General features: G+C 35.6%; 1 long non-coding RNA gene across 1 annotated transcript; it reads right to left on the bottom strand.

Moving 5' to 3' along the window:
• Nucleotides 1-3,071: 3,071 nt before the first annotated feature.
• LOC135752859 (uncharacterized) lies at nt 3,072-7,054 on the bottom strand. Its single transcript, XR_010533351.2, has 5 exons — nt 6,529-7,054; nt 4,692-4,751; nt 4,511-4,601; nt 4,333-4,412; nt 3,072-4,144 (listed from the first exon to the last, which is right to left on the bottom strand). It is a non-coding gene; the product is annotated as an uncharacterized lncRNA (long non-coding RNA).
• Nucleotides 7,055-9,538: the final 2,484 nt, after the last annotated feature.

The following is a 9,538-nucleotide window of genomic DNA, read 5'->3' as shown; positions in this document are numbered from 1 at the left end:
ATGAATTTAGTAACGTATAGTCCTATAGTAAATGTACACATTTACTAGAAGACCAATTTCCAACAACAACTCTTTTTTTTTTAATATATGCTCGTAGTTGCTGTACACTTGCAGTAACACTTTCAGTTTTAGTAGTAAAAAGGATTTAGACCTCTTTGTCACGTGCTGTTGCCATGGTAAATCGTAAATCAAGGGCCCTTGATCTTTAGCTCCCTCCACAATTTCTCAATTGGATTTAAGTCAGGACTCAAAATAGGGTTGTTGCGGTGACAGAATTTTCCCACTGGTTAATCAGCGTGTGACAAACCCGGTGATACCGGTTTCACCGGGTGGGAGGGGCTTATAAATGCACAGAAGTGCGCATTTTACTTTCACTTTTGAATTAGATGCAACTGTTGTTTAAATCCTGCGTACGCTGCGTTATATCGCGTATGAATTTGCGTGCAAATGCGAGTGCAACAGCTGGTTTAAGTGCTTTAGAGTTTCGTTTTCTCCTGCAAAAATCTGCAGGACCAATCAGCGAACAGATGGGGGTGGCTAAGAACGATGACGTTGAGGTTGTGCGTCAGTTTGAGTTGTAGTTCAGTAATGGCAGCGGAGAAAGACGTGAGAAAAGCTACTCGGCCCGTTGTTGCAAAGCTGCCGAATATACAGAAGTTAAAGCCGGAGCAAGAACCAGGTTTGCTAAGTTTTGTTGGTCTGATCTTTCGTACTTGTTGTATCCGTCCGGTTTCGGCGCATGATATACGTCACGACCACACGTTAGCGACTGCGTATGGCAGATCCTGAGTGACTCTGTGCAGATCCAATAGTTTTAAACTTCAACAGAGGACCCTCCTTAACGGAAGTAATGCTTTGCACACTGCATGAAAAGAGGTGTATCCGTACAAGGAAACTCCTGTAAACACCACTGATTTTCGGAAGTATCTACTAATTCCACTGAGGGTAAACTTCTAATTCCACCAAGTTAGGAAACTCCCGTAATGATACCAATTCGGATGTATCTTGCTGAGGGGATATTCCTGTGGTATATGCAGCCATTTGTTGCCATGGCAAATAATCCCATTGAAGATTTTGTCAGGGGACATTTTCACACCTTCAGAGGTACTGGGATTTCACACCTTTGCACAATTCTAGTGTCCCCATTGGTGTTTAATCCCAACACTGATTGGTTGCTTTTAAAACCCCCTCCCAAAACTCTGACAACTATTGGGACACAACTTTGAAACTTTCCAGTTGAGATGATTTGATTGGTTACACTTTGTATTTAGCCCAACCCAAGCCCTCATAGTTTAGTGACTTGATTGGTTATTTGCCTGCTATGCAGATAGACTACAATCCCCCCCCCCACTATATCCTACTATACATGCCCAAAACCCTTAAAAAAAAAAAAACTTGAATTGAGTTTGAAATGTTTATTTAATAAAAAACTGAACAATCCACAATTGTCACAATCACAAAATAATATTACACATAAATATTAGAAGTTGCATACATAAACAATACTATTTAAACTTATAAATATACAGACAGCGAAAGCAATATTAAAGTAAAATAAAACAAAATAAAAGCAACAATGAAAACTACATTCAAAGCAGTACAATGTAATGTAGCAGTGGCGGTTGCAAATTCAAAATAAGTGTTCGGAGTGTCATGTGTGTTGCTTGTGTTTTTAAAGTGCCCATCTTATGACTGCTTTTCCACAAGTTATATCGGTGTATGAGTTCCATCAAGCATGTTTCAAAAGTTGTTTGCTCGAAAAAGCTTGTAGGAAAAGATTGTTACCCATCTCTAGTAGCCTCTTTATCAGGGCAGTTTAGATTGTGCCGTTTTGAGCTAGTCTTACATATTTATGAGCTGCTGCTCCTTTGATCACGCCCCACTACTAACGTCATGTGATCGTGCGCATGCTCAGTGGTATCATGAGCAGTACAGACCATACCGTGTTATTATTTTATATATTATTATTATTAACGGTTTATGTTGCCAACAGACAAATCATGCAGAAAAGTATCACTAATAAGTACACTACAGGAGAAGAAACTCATGACACACAATGATTCCAGAGTAAATTGTGATGTTACGTTAGCAGTCACAACAATAAACTCGTTTTCCCTGGACAATGCTGACATATTCCCATTATAAAACATTTTCAAACGCATTATTTTCGCAAATTACAGAAATTAAGACCCGGCGGGGGATGTATACTGCTTGTGGACCGCGTGCTAATTGCTAGAAGCTAGCGGGAGGTCCGGACCGTGTAACTTATATATCTATGCGGACCTTAAAGTTATTAGAGGCTCGGAAAAGCTGGGCCGTACGGTCTCGGTTAGTTTGGCAAAAAGCTTTTAGCTCTAGCATCATAAATGTAGTATTTTGTGACAGAAGATGACAACATGCAAAATACAACGTGACTTCTTACCTTTTTTTGTTGATCTACAAAGATCGCGAATCGAATCCAGTCTGTTTCAGATGTGTGAATGATCCATGAAAGTCCAATAAAATACATCCAATTACAATTTTTGTCCACAAATGCTTATAATCCGTGAAATATAGATACATAGTCTGTTGTTTACATCAGATTTCGCATGAAGGTCTCATCGCCTACAATCTGAGGACTGTTTGCGTCGTAACACACTGTATATAAGATTACTCCGGGTTCCAATAACCACGCGTTAAAACTTTGTTTTTAAAAGTAGGTGGGAGTATAATCCATAATATCCAAATAGCGCTGTTATTTCCGTGAGACATGATAACAGCACAGAGGGTCTCATTCAAGTGACTGCTCTATGCTCTCTAGCTACCTGGTGGGTGGAGACCTGCGAGTGGGGTGGTGGGCGGGAAAATTCAAACTGAATGTGACGAAACTTTTTGTTACGTCACAACGGAGCTGAGTTTGAACTCCCGCAATCTGAGACTCAAGGCAGAGGACATTCAGAAACCTGTATCTCACTCAAAACAGCATGGATGGATTTTTTTCCAAGTTTGTATGCGTGTGGGAGCATCAGAGACACAAAATAACACCCCAAAACCCAGAAAAAGGGAGTTTTTCATAATACGGGCACTTTAAAATGTTTTTGTTGCTTCATGTAAACCATGTGCATCACGTGTTTAGTCAAAACACGTGATGCACATACACGCACTCGACACGCAGAACACATATTTTGAAATTGGGAACCACACAAATGACGGGCTGTATACATGTTGTGACAAACTTCGCATCAAGTGCTCACAAAAAACAAGTCACCAGCTGCCACTGTAATGTAGTAAATATCTAAATAAAATGAACAACAACTATATTGATCTTGCTTTAAGAAATCAGTCCTACACTGCAAAAAATGACTCTTACATAGTATTATTGTCTTGTTTTTAGTAGAAATATTATTTAAATTAAAATGCTTTTTCTTGATGAACAAAATTACCTAAGAAAATAAGTCTAGTTTTAGACAAAATAAATAAACACACACACACACACACACACACACACACTTTAAGTGAATTTGTGCTTAAAACAAGCAAAAATATCTGCCAATGGTGTGAGAAAAAAAAATCTTACGTTGTCTTTTTTCATAAAAACGTAATTTAAGCACAATTTTCTCACTCCACTGTTAAGATATTTTTGCTTGTTTAGGCACAAATTTACTTAAATTGTATATTTTTGTCTAAAAACTACACATATTTTCTAAGGTAATTTTGCTCATCAAGAAAATACATCTTGATTTAAGAATTTTTAGTTTTTCTACTGAAAACAAGATAAAAATCCTAAGTTAGAAAGTGATTTTTTGCAGTGTAGATTCAATAGCAGAGCTCTGTCTTGGAATTAATCAAACATTTCTCACTGTAACACTGTCATTTCTCACATTTAAGAAAACCGGTTGCATTAAACCATTCAAGTTTTAAAACACATAGATTTGAGTACTGTGAACTTAAAAAAATTGAGTCACATGCAGTTATGCACTTATATTTAAGTTCACACTACCTAAATATAAGTGCATAATTGCACAAGACTTAAGTTCACAGTACTCAAATGTATGTTTTTTAAAACTTAATGGTTTAAGGCAACCGATTTCCTTAAATGGTTTGAGTTAAGTTAACTGTTGTCAGCAAAGGTAAAGTTGATGCACCCTCATCTGGACAGACATCTCTTTGGAGCCATTTGGAAATATAAAAGTACATATAAGTATTTGGCATAATACTAGTACACATATACAGATACACACGACAAATCAAATGACATATAATTAAAGTTGTACATTTTAGAAAGTTTACATTAAACTGTACAAAGATACAACAACATATGATCAAAGAACTTCATAATATACATCTTCTTACTTCATTTTCTGTGTTGATGTCCTCAGAGTCTCTGTGTTGTTCTGCAGCTTCATTACAGTAGGCTAGTTCAATATTGTTGTCTATCAAACACAGAATAAAAAAATAGAATCACATACATCATAACACATCTATTAACTATTTAACCTCTTTAATTTAATAATTTAATTATTCAACTTACATCATTTTGGCCAGATTGCAGTGACATCAATTTCTTCAGTGTCTAGATCAGTCTGATGTTTTAGCTTCCACTGTTACTTCGTTATATTTCTCTGGCAAGCACAGAATTAAAAATCAAAATCACATACATCTGTTTACCATCTAACATGTTTGATTTTAAAAAATTGAATGAATAAACATACATAATCTTTACCCAGAAACCTCTTCATCGTCCACAAAGTTGACCACAGTGTACATGACCTCTGTAAACACAAACATGAATAGACTTCATATTTAAAAAGATGAAGAACAGCAAACATATGACGTTTAAATATATTATTACTCCAAGCTTCTTTACAATAAGCATCTAGGTTCTCTCAAAGTGAAGCTGGCTTTGTTCTAAATCAATATAAAGCTATTAAAACAGTCTTAAAAAATAAGCAGCATCTACCAGAACTAAAGCAATGAGCTTTTAACAACAAAAGATCGTCTGTATCATTTAACCTCTCGACGCGCACTAGCTCGCGGACGGAAGGACGTCAGTTTTTTTTAATGCTGCTAACAATATATATATATAGCCTACTGTGTACAAACAACAACAATAATAACACTACTATACATCGTTTAAAAGGTCTAAGGGTTTAGCGTCAGTGTATGGTGTCCGTTTTGAGATTAAATTGCTCTAGTATCATAAATATAGTATTTTATTACAGAAGTCCAGATAACAACATGCATAATATAAACTGACTCCTTACCTTTGTGCTGGTATAAGGAACGCGAATCGAATCCAGTCTGTTTCAGATGTGTGAATAACCCATAAAAACTCTCCAACAAAGTACATCCAATGACCAGTTTTGTCCACAAATGCGTATAATCCGTGAAATATGGATATATTTTCCATTGTTTACATCAGATTTCAGATGCACGTCTTGTAATAGATTATAATATACAATCTGAGGACTATTTACATCGTAACACTTGTATATGAGAGCACACTCGCGTTCAAAACCAGCGCTCAAACTGATTGTACAAGTAGGCGGGAGTATAATACATAATATCCAAACAGCGCTGTCTAATATCGTGACGTCATCTGACTCGCGCGTTCCTCCAATGACTTCATGGAAAATATTGATAGACAGAACGTGTAGCCAATTAGAACACGAATTCAACGATCTTTGTGTGAAGCTTTATTTCCTGGTGTGGATACGGCATTTTATACGCTTATATAAGGATAAACAATAAAAAGAACGAACGTGTATGCATGTAAACAAAAGACTTTTATTTTGTGGCTGACTGGCACTTAGAAAAGGCACTAGTCTTACAAAAACTCTTGCAAGAACCTCATTTTTGGGTCTATTGACTTCAAACGTGAAATATAACTTCTTTAGACTTGTGGCTTTGGCCTCATTGCATTTATAGGTTTCACACATATATTTATCATTAAGATTTTTAGTGTTAAAAAAGATGTTATGCAAAAAAAATTTTATTACAATGTACTTCAGCCTCTCTAACTTTTTTTTTTAATCTTAAAATAATTTTGAAACATGGAAAACGAAGCTCAAAGTGTCTTCTATCTAATGATACCACAGTTATGCTTATACTATAAATGGTTTAGTAAAAACAGCCCTTTTAGTGAAAGTAGGTATTTTCATGGTTTCGGGCCAGAATGGGGGTGCTTTTCAAGAGGTTAAAATAGCAGAGAGACACTTGCTAGCTGCTAACATTTCAAACACACAAGTTACTGTTGCTTTGTTTGTTTTAAGCAAAGAACGTCTCATCTTGGCTTCTTTAAAGTTTTGTTTTTAAAAAATTAAACATCGAATTGATTCTTCTAACAGCCCGGTTTGAATGTTACTTCGCGTATTTTTAACCTCATGTTTACCGCTGTGTACCACGTATACCCTTAAAGTTTTACTGTTTGTGCTTTAAATTCAAACAGTTCTAGTATAAAGACAAAAACGAATCATAGTAAATAACATAATATGAACAAATAGGCAACCGATCAGCGTGATGCAGGCAAATGAATTAAATCAAACTTACCGTAATGTCGATGAGCAAACAAAGAGACCGAGAGTAATCCATGCAGTAACGGTTCGCGATTTTGAATCTTCCCGTCAAGCCCATAGGTAAAGCGGTCGCACCTGAAGGGTGGAGGTGCATCCTGGGAAATGTAGTCCTTTGGCGTTGTTTCTGCTTGATCCTCTGCTCGCACTTAATATACTTTATTTATAATCCGCGTTTTCACACTATGCATTGTTCTTTATACTTGATAATTAATAAAAAAATAAAAATAAATGTTTTTATAAAGTTTATTACGTTGACAAAGCATGTTTAGTTGAAAAACATGTTAACAGTTATTTTGAATGATGCTCAGATTTTCTTAAATATAAAATCTTTGTGAATCAGCACTTTCTTGATGAAATACAAAACTCTGTATAAACATGCCTCAGGAATTATGTCTGGGTTTAGTGGATTAACTGCCATACTAATCATTGGAAACATTTAACGTATACCTAAATGAATTTTTACTTAAATATAAACTAATACTGAGTTAAGACATGTAGCCTAATTAATTTATTGTAAATGAATGCATTAACTAACAATGAAAACACGTCATGTTGTAGTTAATGATGACTCTTCAATAGTTTATGATTAGTATATGCCTTAACCCAGCATAAGTTCATGTTAAAGTAAAAATGCATGTATGTCTTTTTTCACTGTGATATATTGACCCTTATTATATTATAAAGTCCCCATCTCTTTTATTTAAATTGATTGATTGAAGACAAACATTATAATATGTGGACTAACTTTGTACAAGCATGCATTATCATATGCTAAAAGTTACCTCCTCAGATAGACTAGAACATTGATTGGTGCCCAAACATTTTCCTTACAAGGGCCAAACCTGACTGAGGGCTGTGGGCCAAAAGTAAATGTTGTTGTGTTATATTAAAATTAAAGTTGCCCTGATAACCCCTAATTTATAATTTTAAAAATAAATAAGCAAACATTACTCTGTTTATGCATAACTTATGCAGTTTTATTTTCCAAGGCTTTTTGTAGAAAAAAGAAATCGTTTTGCCAATCATTTTAAATATCCTTTTCTCTGTGTGCCACTGCCCCAACCTCTTCATTTTTAGTCTATAGTACCCGAGTCCATTAATTTCCGTGATGCATTTTATACACCTTCAAGAATGCATGAAACATAAAAAAATTCACTTTAATCCCTTGCATTTAATTTTAATTTACATTTTGTAATGTAAAAATACAACAAAAAATGATACATTTTAGAAAATGTTTAATAAAAAATACGAACATCTGCGTCAATGACTTTTGTTTTCTTTTTCCTTATCTCACGTGGCATGATGGGCCAAATTAAAGGTCTATTGTGGGCCAACTTTGGGCACCTCTGGATTAGAAGTACAGTAGCTGACAGGTATCTGCAGATATGTTTACCCAAGTTTGTCAGTCTGTATCACCCAACATGTTTTGCATTCATATGTGAAAGACTGTCTTTTAGATTATGGACCTGTCTATTGATATTTTTGTTTCCAATTTATCAACATCCTAGCTAGCAAAATTTGTTACATGACATTTGAACGGCTTCTTTTAAACGATGTATGCAGCATTGAGAGATACATGCACAATATTCTGACCTAGGGCAGTTGGAGACATGTTTTCAAAGTGTTGTAAATATATATTCTGAAATAACATTTGTTGCATTTCTCTTGAAATTTCACACATGAAAATGGTAATTGTGTTCATTGAATTTTAGTTATTTTGAATTATGCTAAGTTTCTTAAATAGACGAATTAAATTATATTAACAATAAACGTATTTAGAAAACACAGTTTTTATGTACCACAATACTGTATGTGCTGTCTTAAAGAGACATGATTAACCCCCCACCCCACTCAGCTCTGAAAACAAAGAAGACACCTCTACCTGTGGGTCATTAACATATAAAAAGCCATTCACACCTCACACCCACCCCTCCTCACAACCAGCTGTAAGGATTCCTGGAAACTTCCACCAGTTCCTACATACATCCACAAACGTAAGGTTTCTGGATGTTTAACAAGTTTACTTTGGTGTATTACCTTTCCAAGCACTCTGTCTCAAAAATCTGGCAAACCTAAAGTTTAGCAGAGATTTCCCATCCCGTATTTGTCCGTATACAGCTAACTCTGGTTAGACCAGGCTAAGTAGGAACTATAGCCAACAGATATTTTAGAAAACATCAAAACAATTTATTTCTAATTCAGTAAAAACTATAGGGCATATGTTTGTATGTATGTATACAGTAGACACACGTACGTGTATAAATACATAGCTGCTATAACAAAACAACACAAAATCAAGATATCTGTCCTTTTTCAACAAATATTGCTAATTAATGATCAACAATCGGTATCTGCGTATAAAATCAGGACGAGGCATCTGTTGTGTGTGTGTGTGCAAAATATTTTGTTTTGACACTTTCTACTTTGTACAGATGGCATATTTAAGAATGTGGAGAAAACGTAAAGCAGACATCAATGAACTTCTCCAGTCTGACGACAACAACGATGTGACAATCGACAACGCAGTGATGACAAATGAAGAGGAAACAACCAATGATGATGGTGGAAGCAATACTGATGACCACAGCACCAGTATGACCACTGATGGTTCATGCTTTGATACCGACAATGAAATGTGTGACTCAGATTTGGAGATTTTGAATCCTGAACCAGAGGCCCAAGTTAGAAACCTAGGCAAGGACTTGCGAGAGTCAACAAATTACTAATAGGTCCCTTAATGAATTATTGCAGATTCTAAGGGATCATGGACATGTACTCCCCAAAGATGCACGCACATTACTAGCCACTCCTCAAGTCATTGACAGCCATTCAAAATGTAATGGACAGTATATATACTATGGCTTGGAGGCGGGCATTTCTTGTGTACTGTGTCAAAATGATGCTTTCAGACGACAACACAGTATGGTTAGTTTGGATGTCAACATTGATGGACTACCAATCTTTAAAAGTAGTAAAGTCCAGTT

The sequence above is a fragment of the Paramisgurnus dabryanus genome, chromosome 9, assembly GCF_030506205.2.
Source record: "Paramisgurnus dabryanus chromosome 9, PD_genome_1.1, whole genome shotgun sequence".
In the NCBI taxonomy this organism is placed as follows: Eukaryota; Metazoa; Chordata; class Actinopteri; order Cypriniformes; family Cobitidae; genus Paramisgurnus; species Paramisgurnus dabryanus.
Note: the sequence above shows the minus strand (reverse complement) of the source record. Positions and strands in the feature narration are given on the sequence as shown.